At 43.5% G+C, this 21,345-nt stretch overlaps 1 protein-coding gene across 5 annotated transcripts in view; it reads left to right on the forward strand.

The window, feature by feature from the left end:
• The window catches only part of FRMD3 (FERM domain containing 3), a 267,152-nt gene that overhangs the window by 111,364 nt on the left and 134,443 nt on the right, over positions 1-21,345 (forward strand). The gene's annotated exons all lie outside the window — the stretch shown is intronic.

The raw sequence follows: 21,345 nt of genomic DNA on the forward strand, positions 1-21,345 counted from the left end.
CAGTCTCTACTCATCTGCGGCCGTGCACTATCCCTATTTCAAATTGCCAGCCACATATGGCTACTGTCTACTATATTAGTTAAAACAAAACACCACCTTCATCACAGAAAGTGATGGAGCACTGGGTGGACCTCTATGTAGAGTCAATAGCAACGTATTGCCCACACATGTGTAGTGAGCTAGCCTCCCAGGGCCAGGTGAGAATCCTGGCCATAGGAACCTTCACTTTATACACATCCACTTTATGCTGTCTAGCCTTTTGAGAGAGTTCTGGACAATGTGGTGAATTATCCTTTGTTTCACTAGCTTTTGCACTCACTGTCACCATCCACCAGACGTTCTGAGCTGCCTTCTGGAATTCTGTGTCCTGCATTAGACTTTACAGGATAACAGAGCACATGATCTTCCAGGAAGCTAGGTGTTGGCTGGACATTCATTTTGGGAACTGAGTCATTAAGACATTGTGTTTTTGGCAAACACGGACTTGCTTTATAGAGAGAAATAGAAGGATATGAATTTCCATTTTAGGCCACAAATGAATCTTCACATGAAGGAAACATGCAGAATCTCTAGCCCATGATCTACTGTAGGTTGTTTTGTGGCATAGTTCAACTCAGTTTCCCTCATATTTGAAGAAAAGTGCCTCCAAGACTTGGTATAAAAGGTGAACATTTGCTTTAAAATAATAATAATACAAAAATAAATATAGAACAAATTCAGATGAAAGAGGTAAATTGGCTGATGTAGATGCTTCTTGGAATAAGGTGAACACCATGAATCATGAACCTTCCAGATCTTTCCTGCTCTGCTCCCCAGCATGCACATGCATGCCCACACATGCACACACATACTCACTAGCCCCTCATGATTATGAAACCTGTGATGACTTCTCTGGCATGTAACATGCTTGCAAGATCAGGGACTCATCATAATGCCTGATAAAGCTACTCCTAACAATCTTTTCTTTTAAGGTTTTTTACCTTTCCAAATTAAAAAAAGTTAAAGCAAAAACAAACTCAGATGTTGGCTTTACTTAAAAACAGCACATATTTCAAAAGTGAATTCTCTAGGAATGGGAAACTCCCAATTCACAATTAGAATTAGCATTGGCTTATGTGTCTGGCCACTGTCAGAAATCTTATTGCCCCCCAAATACATCTGATTAACACATCCCATAGAAAGTGTTGATATTTTTAGACTTAGGTGTTTAGTCAATATTCAGCGAATTCCCTTGGCAGAGCAGTGCCTGCAAAAAGGCACATTTTGAAGGGCAGTTTCGTCCTCCCCTGGGAAGAGTTTCTACTTAATCCCTACCCCCGTGGTCACGTTCTTTCTTCTCTGTGTATGTGGGATCTGGGGGACTCACTCCAATGACTGAATTGGTTGCTTTCTCCTGTCCCTGGCCCCATCTCTCATCTTGGGGACACCAGCAGCTTACCCCTCCCTATTTCTGGGCCTCACCTGCTCTTCCTTCCATGTTCTTCCTGGAATCTGTGGCGTTGAACTTGCATCAGTAGCCAGCATCCCAGTACACCAGTGGTTGTCAAAGTGTGGTCCCAGACCAGCAGTTTTAGCCTCAACTGGTGTGGTAGGCAAACAATGGCCTCCCAAAGAGGCCCATGTCCTAATCCCTGGAACCTGTGAATTTGTTAAATTGCATGACGATAGGAAATTAAGGTAGCATGTGATACTCAGGCTGCCTAGCAGCTGACCTCCAGATAAGGAGAGTGGCCTGTCCTGTCCAGGTGGGTCCAATGTCATCTTAGGAGACTCAATGTGGAGAAGGAGAGCAGAGCAGTCAGCCTCAGAGGGGTGTGCTGTGAGGAGCATGTGACCAGCCATCGCTGGCTTTGGAGAGGAAAGGTGCAGGCCACGAGCTGGGGAATGCAGGCAGCCGTAGAAACTGGAAGCAAGAAGATGTGTTCTCCGGTAGAGCTTCCAGGAAGGAATGCTGCCCTGCAGACACCTTGATTTTAGCTATTTTGGACTTAAAAGTTCTAAATTCTGGAACTGTAAGGTAAATAACTTGTGTTATTTTAAACCACTAAATTTCTGGTAATTTTTTATAGCAGCAATAGGAAACTGATACACTTGGGTACTTCTTAGAAATGAAACTTTTAGGATGCCCCCACTCCGGAACTATGGTATCAGAAACTCCGGGGGTGGGGCCCAGGAATCTGTTTTAGTAAGCCCTCAGGGGAATTGGATGCTAGTAGACTTTGAGAGTCTCTGCCTTAGGGCATCCATTTTGGAGGCCACTTTAATGGGAGGAGCTGGCTGTGGGATGCATGGAGCTCTTCATAGCAGGAAATGATCTTCCTCCTGGAGATCTGGGTGGGACAGGGGGTTGAAGTTCAGTTTTCTGTTTGTGTATTCCGTTAGTTATATCAGGAGGGCTTTGAAGCTTCTAACATGTACAGTGAGGAGAAATGTAGGTTTTGTAGATTTTGAGATTTAATTGACATTTAACAGTGTCAGGCGTACAACATGTTTCACCATTTGTGTGCATTTTGAAATAATCATACACTTGCCCGCTTCTGCCTGCAGCCTCTCCCTCTTCCCACCTAATTCAGAAGAGGTCTGTCTGCTGTCTAAACTTGCCCCCTCTACCTGTGCTCTTGTAACACCCTTGTCTAATAGTAAGTATCCTGTTGCTCTGGTCTCTTTAACACCTGGACTATCTCTTCCGCTCTCATCATTCCTCAGCCTCCTGAATATATCCCTGTCTTTCTTATCTTAAATGTCCTTCTATATTCAGATCTTTCCCGTTCTCCACCTATTAGGCTCTTGCTGGCTCCTTACTTTTCTTAAGCTTATTGAAAGAACAGTCTTCACTTAATATCTCCCATCCATGGCTCAGTCATCTTCAGCCTACCTTCTGCCCACGTCCCACTGTAACTGTTCTAGGATGAAATGGCCACCAGGTGTCCTTAATTGCCAGATGCAAGGCATGCTTATCAACCTTATTTAATGTTCTTGCAGTATGAATGCTGTGACCCTTCTTGGAATTTTCTTCCTGGCACTCTCTCTTGTTTTCCTGACTTGAATGCTCTGCATATCCTTTAAGTGTTGGTGTTCCTTAGGGCATACTACAGAACATGTAAAAAAAAAAAGACATATACTTTCTTTGCAATATTAATTCTTTCCATGGCCTCAACTGGCTGACTTCCAGATCTGTATTTCCATTCTAAATGTCTCTGAGCTTCACACCTGTGTATTGAAATGTCTCCTAGAAATCTGTGCTTAGATGTCTGCAGGCACTTTCAGCTAATGATTCAAACTCACTGTCTTCACTCTCTGTGAACTTGTTTCCTTATCTGCAAGATGAAAACATAGGATCAAATTAGTGGTTTTCAAGCTATAGGTTGTGGCCTATTAGTCTGGGAAATAACTTAGAGGGTTGTGATCAGCATTAAAACGAACAAATGAGCAAACAAAAAATAGACACATACCGAGGTGAGTTTGCTTTAGAACATAAGCTCTATGAGGATAGGCAAGGTTTTTTTTGTTTAGTGTTTATATATATATGTCGTATTTCTAGCATCTAGAACAGTGCTTGGTAGATGTGTTGACTCAGTACATATTTGTTGAGAGAATGAATGTGTACTCAGTTGTTATGTAAAATGTATATCCTACTGTGGGTTGTGATAGAAAAAATTGGAAACCATTGGATTAGGTTTCCTCTAAAGTCCCTTTCAACTCATTATAATATAATTTTATTATCCTTCCATGTTCAGTTTGATTTTTTACCAGTGGCTGAGGTCTGTGGCAGAACTTTTGGTATTTTTCTTGTGTGGTGAACATTGGAGAGGTCCAGGTGGGAGGAGAAAAGTGATATTTGGTGTATGTAGCCAGGAGGATACTGTGGACTAGCTGAAGTAGTGTGGTGTGGTCAGATGGCCTGTGTACAGACTCGCTACTGAACCGACTTTCTTAGAACATTTGTGATGGGGATGGGAAGCAAGGTGGTGGACTGTGCTCCTGTAGCTGGCCAGCCAGCTTTTCAGAGAGATGTTTTAGGGACATCCTTTGGCCTCTTTAATTTATCACAAGTGGACTTGTATTACAGAGGTAGCTGACTGAGAGTGGATGGCAGGTTTAAGGCCAAGTGCCTCCAAAGAGAAGACAAACAAAGGACACACATCCAGTTACTTGTTTATTTAACATACATTCAGCCTACTAGGTGCCAGACACTGTGCAAGGCTCTGAACGTACAAGCTGAATGAGACAAGATCCCTGCTCATGTGAACCTTCATCCTAGTGGAGGAGAGAGCAGATGTATATTGATAAATACACAAGATTATTTCAGGTCCCCAGGAGCCTCCTGTGCAGAACAGCTTGGTTTTGCTTTGTGTCATAATACAGACACATTCAGAATAGGAAGCAACTGAGCAATGTCCTTGATCACCTTGCAGACTGAGGGCTGTGAAACAGAAGAATGCATTAGCAAGCTTCTTAATGGACACTTTTAAAGCCTTTTAAGAAAATCAATGTAGACGCATCTTGGATCCTGCACTAATGGAAACTGGTTGAGAAGAAGTGTGTTGTGATGGAGGGGAGACCAGGGAAAGGCTTGGAAGGTCCCTTACAAACTGTTCAAACTACGTATTACCTGTTAAAGCAGAAATTTACTTTGTATTTCTGTGTGATCACCTTCCCCAAGTGCCCAGTTGCTGGTTCCAGAATAAGTTGGAAGGGAAGTTGTGTCATTTACTCCTGAGGATGTCTAATTCACTTATGGACAAGAGTCAGCTCTATGTCCAATCAATAGAAAACAAATTATGCAGGAAATTATCTTGGTTAGGTATATAATAATAAAGTACCACCCTTTTCCGTTCTTCCTCCTTCTCCCTCACAAATTGCATATGAAAAGTGAATGTAATGTCTCCAAAGCATCTCCTTTTCCTGTTTCAGGAACACAGTTTTACTGGTTGTGGCAGTTGTTCATTATTTAACCCTCCATATTTTAAGGGACTCCAGGCAGCTTACGAGGGAGTGCCAGATCGCTTCCGCTCTTCCCGCCAGAGCCACTCTCTGCTTTCTTTGCCCCAGAAGGCTGACCTGATGCAAGAGTTTACCCTGTCCTTTGGCTTCCAGTTGGATGCGACCAGTGGAGGTCCCAGATAGGAGGCCACATGGATATGAATGTGAGGTGTAGACATTTTTACCCTGGATCCTTCCCTGTGCAGTGGCCTTGAGCTGCCTGTGCTCTTGAACCTGTGATCACAGCTTCTCCTGAGCCTGCTTCTCTACCTGACTCTCTGCACGGGGTCCCCCAGTACCTGCCTCCTCCTCCATCCCTTTATATCTTGTTGGGGTGTGTGGGTATGGGGTGCCCTTCCACCCAGCTCACACTCTAGTCAACAATCCCTTTGGAGAGGAAACCTTGAAATACTCTAAATGAAGCCATCTGCTTCCTGTTGGGATTTTGGCATATATGGATACCAAAACATATAACAAAGAGATAAACACCATTAAACTGAAAGGTGCAGGGACACAGAGCTAGGACGTGAGATAGCCATGACATCTGTGCACCTCTTCGTGGTTATTAGCCACATGGATAGCTGTCTTTTATGAAGTGCCTATTCAAGTCTGTTGCCCATTTTAAAATTGGGTCATTTGTCCTTTTGTTCATTTGCAGGACTGTCTTAAATATATATTCTGGACATGAGTCTTTTATCAGATACAGCATCCCACACCTCTCCCAGCCTGGGCTTCCTTTCCCTGCTCTTCCTGACATCCGTTGTTTCACAGACATTCTTCTAATGAAGCCTGTCTTCTTGTCTTTATTATATGGTTAGTGCTTCTAGTGTTCTGATTAAGAAATCTCTGACGATATTATCTTCTACCTTCTTCCAGAAGCTTTATTGTTTTACTTTTTACATTTATGTCTATGATCCATCTGATTTTTTTAAACAGCTTTATTGTGGTATAATTTACATACCACAAAATTTACTCATTCTAAGAGTACAATTCAATGATTTATTGTTTAGTTAATGTAGAGTTGTGCTACCAACTCCACAATCTAATTTTGGAACATTTTCATAACCCAGAAAAGAAGCCTCAGGCCTATTTTCTGTCACTCCTTCTTCCCACGCCCAGCCCCAGGCAACCACTAATCTACTCTGTCTCTGAATTTGCTTTACAAATGTGGGGTGTGTGTGTGAGAGAGAGAGAGATGTGTAATTATTAAGCACAAACCTTAACCCCAAGCTTTCTGGAAGCCGGAACAAAAAGGGAATCCCAATGTTTCCTATTGTCTTTAGCGCTGGTCCTGGTAGGACTACATTTCTGTCATTTTGGAAAGAATTATTTGTATCAAGCCTTACAAAGGCGTTGGTGATGTAATGGCCGATGTCTTGGATACATTCTGGCACAGGAGTCAGAAATCTTGAATAGTCTTTTCTTTTGTTGCCATTCTCTAAGAGTCAAGGTGTTCCAGCTCACCTGGAGATCAGTGAAGGTGCTGCTGTGAGAAGCCACAGTGACGTTTACGCCCATGATTTCTGATGTTCTAGAGGAACACCCAGCATGACCTGAGGAAGCTAAGGAGTGGGCAGGCAGTGTGGTTCTGTTAAATACCACAAGTCCGAAGCAGGCTTTTGCAGAGGGCAGATCCCAGTCATTTCCACAGTTGGATTCTCTGAAGGGTGTATGCTCCAAGTGCTGAAACGCTGTATTGTTTAGTTTTCTTTTTCTTAAACTTTTCCTGGCTTTATTAAGTATGGTGAACAAGCTAAAAACTGTTTATATTTAAGGTGTACACTGTGATGCTGACATACATATATTAGTTAACACATCCATCACTTCACGTAGTTACTACCTCGTGTGCATATGAGAACACTTAAGACCTACTCCCCTAGCACATTTCAGGTACACAAAGTATTAATCATAGTCGCCATGCTGCACATTAGGTCTTCAGAGCATTCACCCTTCCACCTACATCTTCCCATTTCCCCCACTGTCAGCTTCTGCAACCACCATTCAACTCCTGGCTTCTGTGAGTCCAGCTCTGAGCTGCATGGTTTACTCAACTAGGATTTGTGTGCTGTGTCTAGCCACCGGACATGCAGGTGACAATGTGCAATAGTTGTAGTGCAATAGTTTTGTCTAAAATTGCTTACTTCTCATCTAAGTAAGAAGTTAAATTATGAGACTCAGATTCGTAGCTCCCACCTACCCCTCCCACCACCTCTCCACTCACCTAAGAAAATGGCAACCCAGTTTTACAAAGGGATATCTGGCAGAGTAATGGGCTGTGCTTTTGAGGACTCCTTCCCTCCCTCCCTGAGGAATTAGCAGGTAATACCCATGGGCCTTGTTAGAGCAGGTCAGGAGCTGGTGCAGACTGGAGCTTACCTTCCCCTCGGGCCTACAGGATCGGCCACGCTTGCCTTGGAGCTCATTTACTCCTGTCTCATTTGCTTTCTCTGCCCCAGCCTCATTCCAGCCTCCCTGATGTTCCTCAGACCATGCCGAGCCTCCAACTAGAGCACCTTTGCAACCCCTACCCCATCTTCTTCCTGCCCGGGTTGCATTTCCCTCATTGTTGCTAGATAGGCTACTGTAGGTGAAGCTCCTCGCCCAGGGCTTGCACAAAGCACATCTCAATAAATAGATTTTCTGATCCCTTTCTCTAGCCATTTTCTTCCTGCATTAGTAGGGAGTGACTGACGTCCAGATGAAGATTAATATTTTCAAAGGGCAAATAGGCCGGTGTTAAAGTTGAACCTTTAATATGTTAATGGAAATTGTTAGGGTTAGCTTTCTTTTACCTACTCCAGAATGATTTTGTTAAAAGCCTGGGAGATGAAATGACCTGAAGCATTAGAAGCACAGATGAGAATTGACTGTTTCATAAAGCAGGTCTCTACCAGGCAGGTGATGATACGGCCCTGAGGAAGGTAAGATGAGGCTTTTCGCTTTTTTGCCTCACACATTCCGAGGCATCCAGGGAGACCCTGCATCATTAGGAATCATCTTCTGAAACACTCTGAGGGTCAGCAAAGGTACCACTTGGCTCTGGGATACATATGTGATTCCAGTTACCAAGCAACTAGCCCTTCTGGGCTGGCCTGGCCTCAATATTCTGCCTGTGGAAGGGGAGCAAATCTGCTCTTCTTAGAAAGAATTTAATGTTTCCTGGTCCTTTGATTTGCAATAAGAAAGATGAAAATGCACAGCTTAGGGAATATAGTCAATAATGTTGTAATGGCTTTATATGGATGGTAGCTATGCCTATGGTGGTGAGCATTTCCTAATGTAACTGTCGAATTACTGTGGTGCGCACCAGAACCAATATAATATTGTATCCCAACTATAGTTCAATTAAAAAGAAATCTTGGTGGAAAATGAGAACAAAATTAAGAGGGGTCCCAAGCTGGAGGGAAGGCTGTCAGTGGAAGATTGAGGGCTGGGGGTCTGCTCATCCCTTTTGCATATAGCCCAGTGAATCCTCAGGAAATCAGACTGGCTGGTTGGGTAACAGGAGAGCTTACTGAAAGTGTTCTCAAAGTGTGCACCAATGTTTGAGGTACATCTGTGACATGGTGGAGAAGAGCAGAAGCTCTGTAGAGGTACAGAAGAGAACTAAATATGTCTTGAATCCAGCTCACATTTATTGAGACACCATTTCCCCATCTGTAAAATGGGGATAATCACTGTGCTCCCTACCAAAATGTTTGTCCTCACAAAAAATTGGATCCAAAATAATCCCACTAAACTGGGAGAATTAATCCATGTAAATGCTTGAGCACAGTGCTGGGCACATAGTATGTGCTAAAAACATGTGCTCTCATTGAGACATTTGGATGGTTGCCATTGTATATAAGAACGTGTCGTGGCCAGTCTACTCTGAGGAGTCTCTCATTCTCTTAAAAAAAAAGTTCTTGTTCATCTTCTGAACCAATGTGGAAAGAAGCAGGCACTGGTTTCTCTGTGCTGATGGAGTTCCCACCCCCAGCTTGGGGGCAGGCAGAAGTTGCATGATGGGGCAGAGCGCCATAGTCAGAGAGCAATTGGGACCTTAATAAATGGCTGTCCAATGGAATAGGATGAAATGCTAGGAAAGAAGGTGCAAGCCAAGGACAGTTTCTCAGACTGGTGACTTGTAAGCCTTCAGTTCCACATGCTGCTTCTTGTTCTGGGCTGGATGTGGTGTGCACTTACAGCCCCCTCTGCCGCTGTCCCTGTGGCCTTTCATCTCACTTTCCCACCTCCGTCAGGGCTGCTTGCTGGGATCCTGGCAGAGGGCAAGTTCATGCCTGCAGACCCTGACCTCTGTACTCTCGAGTGCCCGCTGACCTGCCGGGAACTGATGATTCTGAGGGGAACGAGTGGAGTGCGGATTTGTTGCAGCATTCTCCAGGCTGCCTCGGGGGCTGACACCTGGCTGACTGGGTGTTAGTGTGGGTTCAGGCTGAGGGGCAGCCCTCTTCCATCTCTTGTCTTCCCCATCGTGGGCTGCAGGCATCTGTCTCCAAACTGACTCTGCGTTAGTCTCTCCTGTCTCCTGTGCACTTGAGTGGTTGATCTTTCCGTTCAGTGCTGCTGTGTGGGTTGTGCCCGAGGGTGTCTGTGGGTAGCTGAACTCTGCCCTGGTAATTGTGGTGAAAGGAGATAAGCAGAGGGCTCAGCTTGGAGGGACAGAATGACTTCAGGAAAAAGTCAAGTCTGGAGAAATAAAATTTTGGTCTGATACCAAGTGTCACGACAAGGAATGTGAGTTCCCAAACCCAGGATGGAAGAGAGATTGCAACTCGGTTTTCTATAAAGTGACCTAATTGTGATGTCCATCTCCCATCCTTCTGGGGTGGTTGGAAGTTCCTCATCTGTCTTTTCTGAACTTTCCCCACTGGGGGAGGCACATCTGTCATTGGCTGTATGTCCATCTCTGCTTGTCCCCCAGACTTAGTGGATATTCTCAGGATATGTCAACATGGTGAGGACTGAAAGCCCAGTGCTTGAGTGTGTATTTCTTTAGTTATACCACACTTTCATCCCTGATGTTTTTCTGCTAACAGAGACCATGTCCAGGGAGCAAGCCCAGATAGAGTATGTCCCCTTTCTTCCTTTTTAATCTGGAAGAAATCTTTTCCATGTGATAAATTAAAGTTAGACATTCTTTGATACTCCCATTGAGAGGGAAAGTGTATCTGCCCTTTCCGTGAGTCTGGCTGGCCTTAATGTCTCACTTGTAACCAAAAGAATGCAGCAAAATCGACCATGCGTAAAAGACAACTTCTACCTGGGAATGTGCATACCAGGGGAAGCAAGTTACCAGTTAAGAGAGGGAAAGAGAGAAGGGCAGAGGAAAGGAGAGAAGGGGTACTTTAGCAGCCTCCATCTGTTCTGCCCAGCCCAGCCCAACCCAGCCACCAGGCATGTGAGTGAGAAATCTCGAGATGCTTCCAGCTGCTGTCACCATCTGATGGCAGCAATGTTACGGGGGACCCCCAGCAGAAACCATCTAGCTGAGCTCAGTCAATACACAGAGCCATGAGGAGTATATTAAATTGTTTTAAATTCCTATGTTTTGGAATAGTTTGTTACATGGCAATAAATAATGGGAAAAACATCTCATATTCTATTCTGCTCAGTGGGTTTAGAGATTTGAAAACAAAATCCAGGAGGACTTGTCAGCTATTTATATTCATACTGTCACATACATCCTCTGAGGGCAGGGATTGCAGAGCCTGCTATCTCTTAAATGGGGGAAGAAGTCTAGGTAAGGGGAGGAAACACGGGGACTTAAAAAATCTCCTAAATATCTAAAAATGTTCACGAATACCCTGTCTAATTTTGACTGCTCTTAGGATGTAATTCTACTGTTGCACTCCTGCTGGAGATGGCTATTTTTTGGCTTTGTGAAATTGATAGGTAAAAATAATATTTGGTTATGGCTTAATATTTTTAATGACTTACTACTATGCGCAAATTATTCTGTGATGCCCAGTGAAAAAAGTGAAGAATAAGTTTACCTGAGAAAATAAAGCTTGAAAGAAATGATGAAACTAGAGTTATATAGTCTTATGCAACACTGATAAGAGAGGACATAGGCAGCCTTTCATCAGTTCCCAGGTAAGGTCAGAGGACAGAGGCGTCAGTGAGGCCCTGGGTAACCAGTGAGGGCGCTAGTATAGGGACAGGTCCTGCGGCAGATTCTCCCGCATGAGCAGGCAAACACATAAATAGTTTTGGTAGGTACAAGGGGGAGGCCTTTGTTCATGCAGGGGAATGGCATGAGTTGAACCAGGATGGTGGAGCATTTTGTAGAGCATGAGCAATAAAATGAACTGGAGGCAAATGTGAAGAATAAAGCTAAAACAATAACAAAAAATAAAAAACAAATGCATACTACTTACGTTTCTGGATTTACCTATTCTCTTCAGTTAAGTATGTTCTCACTGACGTTGACTCCATTTATTGATCGCCAAATGAGGGCCCTTTGTCATCCTGCTCGGTGTTCACTGCCTGGGGAGGCTCCTTTCTGAGCTACCGCTCAGTGGGCAGAGCAGCACTCACGGGTTGAAAGATGTGTTCTGATCCGCGAAGGTGATCACCATGGCCTTGCCTTGGCTGGCAGGAGGAAAAGCCACCTCTTCTTCCTTTCTCACTCTTCACAGTTAACCAGCCATTGTTACCTGTGCGGGCTTTCCTCGCTCCCAGGGGGCCTGGGTGGAATCTCTGGGGCACTGGTTCTCCTCGTTTGTACAATGCCTGTGTATGTAAACTCTGCAGTGGAGCACTGGACCCAGAGTAAGGCTTCTGGACAGGTCCTGTAAGACCCTTCTGTTCATCATAAAGAATTCTTGATCCTGTGGCCTCTGACTTTTGTCCTTCTCTTTGGCCAACTATTGTAGATGGTGAGGAAAGATTGGGAGGTCCTTCATAGAAAGAGGTAGGAGCTAGTCGTATGGGGTGGAAGGAGGTAGAGGCAAGTGGGGCAAATTGGTGCTCTGTGACTGCAGGCAGCAGAGGAGGATTGTGTTCCATGCTCTAGGAAGCTTAAGCGTGCCGTTCCTAAGCTGTACTGTTGATCTGTGTTTCTGATTCCTAAACCTGGCTGCCTTGCCTAAGTGTTAAAGCCAAGTTCTCAGAGAGAGAGAGAGAGAGAGAGAGAGAGAGAGAGAGAGAGAGAGAGAGAGAGAGTGTGTGTGTGTGTGTGTAGGGGGAATGGAATGTGGTAGAATTGCTGCAAAAGATAAGAAATGGTCTATAGAAAACGAAACATAAGTTACTGTCTGATTCAATCTGTGACTGAATAAAATTAGCAGAATTTCCATCAGGGCAGTAAGAGCCAGTCTTGCAGCTTTGTCCCACTTGCAACAAACTGTCAAGTTAACCTCTGTCAGCTCTGGCCCTACCCTCTTTGCTGGTGTTGGCTAGGAGGAGGGGTAATGGACACTTTCAAAATAATTTCCCTATTCCAGACTTGGCCCTTCTGCATCTCATCATGCAAATTTCAGGGCTCCCCCCCACCCCCCCGCCACTGCTAATTGTGTTCAGATGTAAATGAATGAATGTGAGCACTAGACAAAGTGGGACCTCGCTGTGCTGCAGAGGCAGTGTGGAACCCAGAAGGGCTGGAGCTCGGGTCTGGGGTGGACGCTCACCCTCATCCAGGCCAGCCCACTGTTGCAAACCTGGGCGCCTGGAGACCCAGAAAGGTTGGCAAGTTGCCCAGGGCCGTCGGTTGTCAGAGGCAGGCACTCTAAGCCTGTACTGGGCCTTTGAGATCAGAGACCTCTTCACTCTACCCAGCCTTTTGTCTCTTGCCTGCTTCCTGGATGAAAAAGAGGCAGGACTTTATAGAGTCTAATATTTAGACTGTAATATTTAGTTAATATTGTATTAACTAGAATAATTCACAAATATGATTTGTGAGTCTTAAAGATACTTCTAGTCATTGGCCAATGGGAGGACGGTACCTTCGGAGAATAAACCAGTGATTAAACCTTGGTGATTAGGAAGTGACTACTAGGAAGAGACACATTACTCTGATAAGCAACACAATGCTTGTTATTTGTAGAAAAGCTGGAAAATGCAAATAGGCACAAAGAAAAACTAAAGATAACTCATATTCCAGAGAAATCTCCCATCAACATTTAAGTCTTTATTTTTTGTATCTATGTGTAATGTGTATATATAAATATGTATGTATAAATATGCACACATACATAAAAAAGGGATTTTACCAAGATCTTTCATTCCGTCTTTTTTCCATTTTATGTTGTATCTTGAATATCTTCACATGCCTTTTTAAGAGTGAATCCCTGAAGGGATTCTCACTTTCATACTTGTTTTTGAGCAAGCATTTCTGTGCATTCGTATGTGTTTCTATGGTGCCATCTGCTCTGTGTTGTGCATTGATGAACAATGGACCAAAATGTTTTTTGGGTATAAAGAGCTGGTGGATTGCACCTGGCATTTTCCTTCCTTCAGGAAGCTCCTGTCTGCTGCAAAGTGAAATAGGCAGAGGAGAATTGGAGAAGAAAGCTGGTTTCTAATAGCTGATAATGGCTCTTAAAATTCACATCAATCATTCTATATTTTTAGTTTCACACACACAAAAAAAACATCCTTGGCTTGGGTTGCTGTGTAGTCAGAAGAGATGTAAATATAACTAAGATGTTTTTCCTCCTTTGTGACTAATCACTTGAAGAAAGGGGGAGCATGACAGTTGGGGAACCTGGCCCACGCCTTTCAGTCTTTGAATGTTTGTGATAAATTGTTCTTGTGTGTATATGCATGCAGGAATCCCCCAGCACATAGAAAGTTGTTTCATGGGTCTTAGGGGTTATGTGGGCTACAGGCCCATTAATTGCCTGACTACTGATGTGAGAATCTTCTAGAATGACACTATTGAATTGAGGCATCATGCCTTCACAGAGTGGAAATTATGGACCATGGTGGATTGTCCTTTTGCTAGAATAAGGAATAGAGTTTGAGAGGGGAAAAAAAACCCCAGCTTGGAAGCATTAGGCCTGGAGGTGGGTGGAAATCAGACATTTCTGGAAGGTCACCCACCCAAGTAAGGCTGGTGCCAGGGTTGTTGGAGGAGCAAATGGCTCTCTGCATGAGCCCTCACTTACAGTCAGCACTCAGTCCTCTGTAGTGGTGACTCCTATTCTTACAGCCTTTGTCATAGTACTTGTCATGCAGAATTATAATTTATGGCAGGGTGGCCATGTCTGGCATGTGTCTGCCCAAGCAGTGGAAGACATTCTGGGGCTAACCTACTTTCCGGTGGGATCTCCTCTTTTCCTCCCCAGATTTCCTAAGCTTTGTCAATACTGCTTGGGCAGGCTACACGAATGTGACCGTGATACACTTTGGGCCATTGCAGAGTCCCTTTGAAACCACGTCTCCCCTTAGTTCTAAGCATATGTTAGTGTTTAAGCCACCCTTCTGCCTTGGCATTCTCAGTTTCTCCTTCCACCTGTCTCCTGGAGAAGAAAGATTATTTCTTGCTGCATATAAGGCTACTAACCTACTTCTTAATAAGGGGGAGGAAAGGGATGGGGAGATAAAGCCTTGTGGGTTTGGCTTTGGAGGGACTTTTAGGGTGAGTGGTTTTATGGTACCTGTAGGGTACAGGAAAATTTGGAGAGGCTAAAGTGGTTTTGGGACATGCTGTGGAGTAGACCTCGGGTTCTCTTAAATGTTCCTTGAAAACTAATGAACAATTGAAGCCAACTTTTCTGTTGGCTTTTCTTTAAATGTGTCTGAGCTGTTCAGAGGCTAAGCTATGTGGACTCCCATGGATATATTAGTGCTACGTGTATATAGTCTTTCTGTAAGTTCATCTCTCTGCCCTCGTTTAGTTTTTTAATTGGTCTGTGTTGAAGGGCTTTTTTGCCCCTCACCTAAGCAAAGCCTAACTGTGTAAGTGGTGTTGAATTTTTCCATAAACCATTCACCAGCTCTTGTTTTGTCTGCTTTACTTCACGGTCTTCGATGGGCCAAGAGCTGCCCTGTCTCAGAGACTGAGGGATCCATCTGCCAAAGGATCTTGATGGATAGGACTATGAAGGGGTTCTATGCTTAATTGGACCTGAGTTTTTTTTTGTTTTAACTATTTGTGCTCAGTGTAGACATCTGTATGCAATTTCAGGAGGAATTTTGTCTTCCTTAGTAAGCTCCTGGTGCATTAAGAATTTTATAAGTAGAAACAATCTCTGTTCTCCCTATGTATTAATGGCAGCTCCTAATTGACTATTACCCTATTTTCCCTAAAGTTCTGTTATCTCAATTTTTAAAATAATATGATCAAGTGATTCCAGTTAGATCCTGTACTTCAAACTCACTGAATTCCTTAAATTGTTATACCCAAAGTAAACTCATGAGGATCGTTAAGTGGGTGGCAGTGCTGTTTTAGGTGGTGCCCTTCTGCTTGGCCTGAGGCATTGATTCATCTTCTTTCTTGAGTGAAAATTTTGGGTACCACATGCAGAAAAACCAGTTTGTGCTAGCTGAAACAACGAGGAATTTCTTGACAATATTGGAAGCTCACAATTATGAGGTGTTGGATGAACCATAATCTGGAGACACAGATTTTGTCCCTGGGAGTATCTGACTCCTCCCTGAGTTGCTTCATCCTCAGATTTGTTTCAGGATGGCTGCAGCCTCACACTTTTGTGTAACAATGTCCAGGGGAAAGAGAGTGAGTCTCTTTCTGAATTTCTTTCGGAAGAGTGAATGGGCCATCCAGAAACTCCACAGTCAATTGCTGCTCATATCTCATTGGCCTAAACTGGGTATATGTCTTTTCCTGAGCCAATCAGACAAGAGGGGCGGGATTACTCTTGTACCAGTCAAGCCTGAGCCCTGGAGGGTAGGGGTGGTATAGTTTCCTGAGGCTCATGGACTTCACATGTACCTGCATGTGTGTGTTATGTGTGTGTATACACACCTGCATACCTGAACAAAATCTGGTCGCTATAGGAAAGACAAAGGGACATAGAAATGCTGGGTAATTAGCCAATGACATCTATCATGTGTTTTGTATTTTATAAAACTGCCTCTCTCCAGCACTGCTGATGTGGTAGGTAACCCAATGCTCCTTCTGCCAGTGTCCAGATTCTAGTAACTGGAGTACTTGATTCTGCTCCCAAAGCCTATTGTTTTTTTATCTCCACATAAAGAATGGGAGCTGATAGGCACATTGAATTCCTATAATAATAGCTCAGGCGTAGGTGTTGGACTTATGTTTGGCATCCTTAATAAACTTAACATTTCTGAGTCCACTTAAATCTGGAACATGGGGAGAATATTACCTCAGTGGGTTGTCAGATTAAATGTAAGATTAAGGTATATAACAGTTCTTGGTATACAGTAAGTGTTCAATAAATAGTAATTATGTTCCCCTTTTTAATTGGAATATAGTTGATATTTTGGTTTCAGATGCACAACAGTATTTTGGCAGTTCTATATCTACATTACTAAATGCTTGCCACATTAAGTGTAGTTACCCTGTTACCACACCAAGATACTGCAGTCTTATTGGTTACAATCTCTATGTCATACTTCCATTCTTATGACTAGTTTGTTTTATACCTATCCCCTTCTCCCAGTTTACACCCCCCACCATCACTCCCCACATGGTAACCACCAGTCTGTTGTCCATCCCTTCTTTCTTGAAGGTACCTATTCAAACTCAACCTTGGTTTGCAGCAATGCATTAGGTATTTTTGGGTTGCTACTCTTTTCCTCACTTAACTAGTATTTAAAAGGTAGCAAAATGTCTTGGTTTAGTTTTAGGAATTGACAATTGAACTCTGCCTTAATTTCTTGAGGACAAGCCATGGCTGACTGCGCCATTTGATTTATCTTGCCCTTTTTCTTTAAGCATGAATATATTGTCTTTACTTTGCCACTGAACCAGGGAGCTGAAGTAAGTACATCATCAGCAATTAGCTGCAAGAGGAGTTAAGCAAAAGAATTGAGTTCTTTGTCTCTGTTCGCTTTTTCTCTCCCAGAGGCCAATTCCCAGAGGTGAATATTGTTCCTTTCAACTTTGTATCCAGTTTCATAGATCCTTTTAGATAGAAAGATTTAAGATTCAGATTATTCATAGTACTAGTAATGACATTTTACACTGGTTAGTGCTTCACAGTTTGCAAAATGCTTTCACATTTTACAAACCAGCTTTAAGGTCCGTGAGATTCCAAATTGCATTTTGCTCACTATTTCTCTCTAATCTCTGTCCCCATGTCCAGCATGGTGGCTGTGTGACGGACACATGAGTGGCCTCAACATAACCCCTTGGGGTAGATTTGGGAGTCACCGTTATTCTCTTTTTATGCAAGAAGGAACAAAGTCTCTGATTTTATGACTTGCTTAAGGCCAGCCAACTGGTTAAGTGGTGGGAAAAGATGAATGTAATTGCTTGTTGTTTCCTTCTAGTACAAACTTTGGGGTGAGGAGGAGGGATGGGATTTCCTGAGAGGCAGACTACTTCGTGATTACAAAAACTAGGTTCCCTTCCAGCCTATGGGAGAGGACCCAGAGAGAATGGGGGATTATTACAAGGAGTTCAGGGATCCACAGACACCAGGGATTGTCTGAGAAATGGGCAGAGAAGGAGGAGAGGTCCAGGCCACCTGCACAATGAGGCTCTTGGAGTAAAGAAATTCCAAACAAAACCCCAAACCTGGAGGCACAGTTCAGATCCAAGCATCTGACTCTCTGTTCTGAGAGGCCAGCACTAGATGTTGGGACCAATACCTGTTTTGGACCAATGCCTTACAACAAGCAAATAAAAAAGCCACACACAGTGGAATTGTAGAAATTAAGGGCAATTTATTTCACAGGAGCAGTAACAGTTTGCATTCCCACACAGTTCATAGACCATATCTTGGCTAGCAGTAGTTTAGATTTACAACACATTAAAAAAGTTACAGTTGTATTTAAAATATCTTAGTACAGTTATTTGTCAAAAATAAAAAAATATATATATGTCTTCACTCGTGGTGAAGACCAGTACTGGGACATGGGTTTAAATGTGTATGGTGAACAAATTTTTCTCAACCCTGTCAGTGCCTTTTTGAGACTGTATATCTCATTTAGAGACGGCATGAGAAATCTACACTTAAGGCACTTTCCTGAGGCACAGATCATAATATCCTACTAACCCCTGTACAAGGCCCTGCTCACGCATTTATGTCCTGTTTTTTTGCATGTGTCAAACACTGTTGTGATAATAAAACACAATTTAGTAATAGCTCTAAAGAATTTACATTAGCAGTTTTTCTCCCCGCTATTCAGTTGGTATTGGAAGTACAGCTGCTATTTGGTGGGAGAATCAACAAAATTTTGCCACTGAAAAGAAGACCTTGTACTTGAAATCTTTGGTAGGTAACTGTTTCTCCACCTAAACTTCGAAAGATTTGGGTAAAAGGATTCCACTATGTTTGTGGAATCCCCAGGACAAGGATTTAGTGTGTTGTCTAAGGCTCACTGCCTGTTCTCAGACCCCAGATTTTCCCTGAGAAAAAGCAGTGCCTCATTTACTTGTTCAGTAACCTCTAGTGTGTCAGGTGCTGGCTTAGACAGCAAGACAGATGGTGGACAATGGCCTCTGTGCTCAGGAAGCTCACGGGGAAACAAGTGGAGGGTTTGGGTCAGCTCACCAGAGTTCTAGGGGTGGGAGGTCAGGGGCAGAACCAGTGTTCCCCTGCAGGGAGGGGTGTGGGCAGGCAGCTGGACTGCTCCCCTTCACACACCTGACCCTGAAAGAGCTCTTCCAACCTTTGGTACTAGGCCAGGTGGCCTTTTGCTTTGGAGCTGGCCTTAGTCAATGGAAATGATAATTAAACAAACTTAAGTGGCTAAGAACATTGTCCACATTTCCAGGCAGGAGCAGAACACAAGGCTGTAAGCTGACCTCCTTGGCACAAAGCAGAGACAGCAAGCATCTCGGGAGGATGAAGCTGGCTGGCAGCCTGCAGATGCAGGGGTAGTTTGGGTTCTTGAGGCTGGGAAAGAGATTGATTTTTCTGAGTTGAATAGACAATTTTAAAGGAAAAGGGGTTTTTTCCTAGTGACCTCTATTGATGGCACAATGTTTGTATTTCTCCCATGGTGGGGAAATTCCTTTAGAACAATGAATGAGCATGTGAATAACTGGGGGATCCTGCTAAAATGCAGGTTAGGCTCAGCAGGTCTGGAGCAGTGCCTGAGATTCTGGGTTCCCAATAAGCTTCTTCATGGGTGATGCTGAGGCCTCTGCTCCGCGGTGGGGCTGGTTGGCATAGCACTTTGAGGAGCAGACACCTAGAGGCCACCTGGTGTCCTAGAGCCACGGCAGCTGGCCTCACCTGCTTCTGTGGAAGGTTTGATCCCTGTTCTAGTCACACTGTGTACTTCACTCACCATGTTGCCTGCAGTGGCATTTCCTTCTCTCAAGGGTCTTAGGTGGTCTAAGGAGACATTGCTAGAGAATATGTGTTGTTTGCTGTGTTTAATCATTAGAAAAATTCTTTGTGCTTTTGAGTACATCTTTAAGGTGAAATGCTACCAGTAGCTAGCTATCTGGCACAATCAAAGTCTGATCAGTTCCACATCAGTACAAGCCAGTGCCTTTGTGTCTTGCGTGTGCTGGGGGCAGTCCACCCTGGGAAATCCTAATGTAGAGAATGGGCAATCCAATCATAAAATGATGTGTTCATGTGTTCAGTTCAGGGATTTGATCCTGTGGCAGCTCCTTTATGAAGGGTGGATTATAGAGTAAATCTGTCAAAGGAACTGAATCCATTGATTCTATTCTGGGCATTAGATTCAGCTGTCATTAGCTATAGCTTGCCATTTGAGGCCTCCAGTGTTAAAAATAATTACGGAAATCCAAAAACAAATTCCATTTTGAGGTTTTGTCCCTTTGGAGCTACTTCCCATGGTTTCTCTTAGAAAGGAAGTAAAGTCTCAAAGCTTATCCAGAATTAAAGTTGAAAGTGATTTCAGGAAAATTGAGGCTTCATATCACAATATGTGCCTGTAAGCCCCAGTCCTCCATTCAGTGCACATGTCCTGGGCCAGTGAGTGGCTTTTTCATTAAGTTCCCAAGCTGATGATAGCAGATTCTAATGAGAAGATAAGACAATCATGTAACATAGATCAAACTGATCTTCCAAAGTTATTTGTAAAGGATTGGAAGAGTGGCTCACTTGATGTCTCTAATTTCTTCGTTTATTTTTATAGGTCACATTCCATCCCTAAAACATTCCATGGGTCTGTCAGCAACTTTGAAGCAGAAATTAATCTTATTAGATATCCTGAGGAGGGCTTGGAAGAGTCTTTGCTATTAAGAGGGTTTTGTGGTAATGGCATTTATTTGAATCAGATTGGGCTGACAAATCTCTCACTCATAGAATCTACAAGGAAAAATAACCTAACCATCTTAGAAATCACGTATCCCAACAAACTTGTCTTCTCAATGTGGAAATAGCTGGGGGGTTTGCCCAAGGCCACCTGGGCCTGTCTTGGAATCCCAGTCTTGCACCCTTCCCCCAATCTCCCGCAGTGCTGTGTGTGTGCCGCCTGTTCCTTAGGGATGGGATACTGTGACTCTGAGGCCTGAGGCAGCGGAGTTTTTGCTCTTAGTGGGATCAGGGTGTTCTAATAATATTCATTGCTTTTCCACACCATCCAGATGGTACTTCATAGTGGAGTCTCAGTGGACTCACCAGTGCTCCAAGGAAGAAAAAATGGTATGGATGGAGCCTGGATTCTGTAGCCAGGTGGCCTGGGTCAAATCCTACCTTATTCTACCATGCTGTGTGACTTTGGACAAGGCACTGAGCCTCTCTGGGCCTCAGCTTCTTCAGATGTAAAATGGGGACCTTCTTCATAGGATTGTCATGAGGACTGAATGAGTGAATACCTACAGAGCAATTAGAGCAAGCAGTCAGGTGCATTGTCTATGGGTTTGCAAACTATGGGTCTCTACTAGGTCCTGGATTATGAAATCAGTGTTCTGAGTTATAAATAGCTTTAGAAAAATTAAATGGCATATAACAGAATAAAATAGAAAATATAATGCAGTGAGTCTATGCAGGGCATTGTTTGGCATCTGGCTCCATTTTTGGGTGTTCCTTTGGTTTCGTGTGTGTGTAAGGGCTCAGTAGAAAATGTATTTCTTACTGGGGATTGTGGTTAAAACACTTTGGAAGCCCCTGCTCCAAAGACTAGAGTGAGCTAATCCATTTTTTTTCTTAATTTATTTTTATTTTTTTGAAGAACATTATGTTTACTAGGCTCTCCCCTACCCCAAGTCCCCCCCACAAACCCCATTACAGTCACTGTCCATCAGCATAGCAAAATGCTGTAGAATCACTACTTGTCTTCTCT

The sequence above is a fragment of the Manis pentadactyla genome, chromosome 3 (assembly GCF_030020395.1).
Source record: "Manis pentadactyla isolate mManPen7 chromosome 3, mManPen7.hap1, whole genome shotgun sequence".
Taxonomy (NCBI): domain Eukaryota; kingdom Metazoa; phylum Chordata; class Mammalia; order Pholidota; family Manidae; genus Manis; species Manis pentadactyla.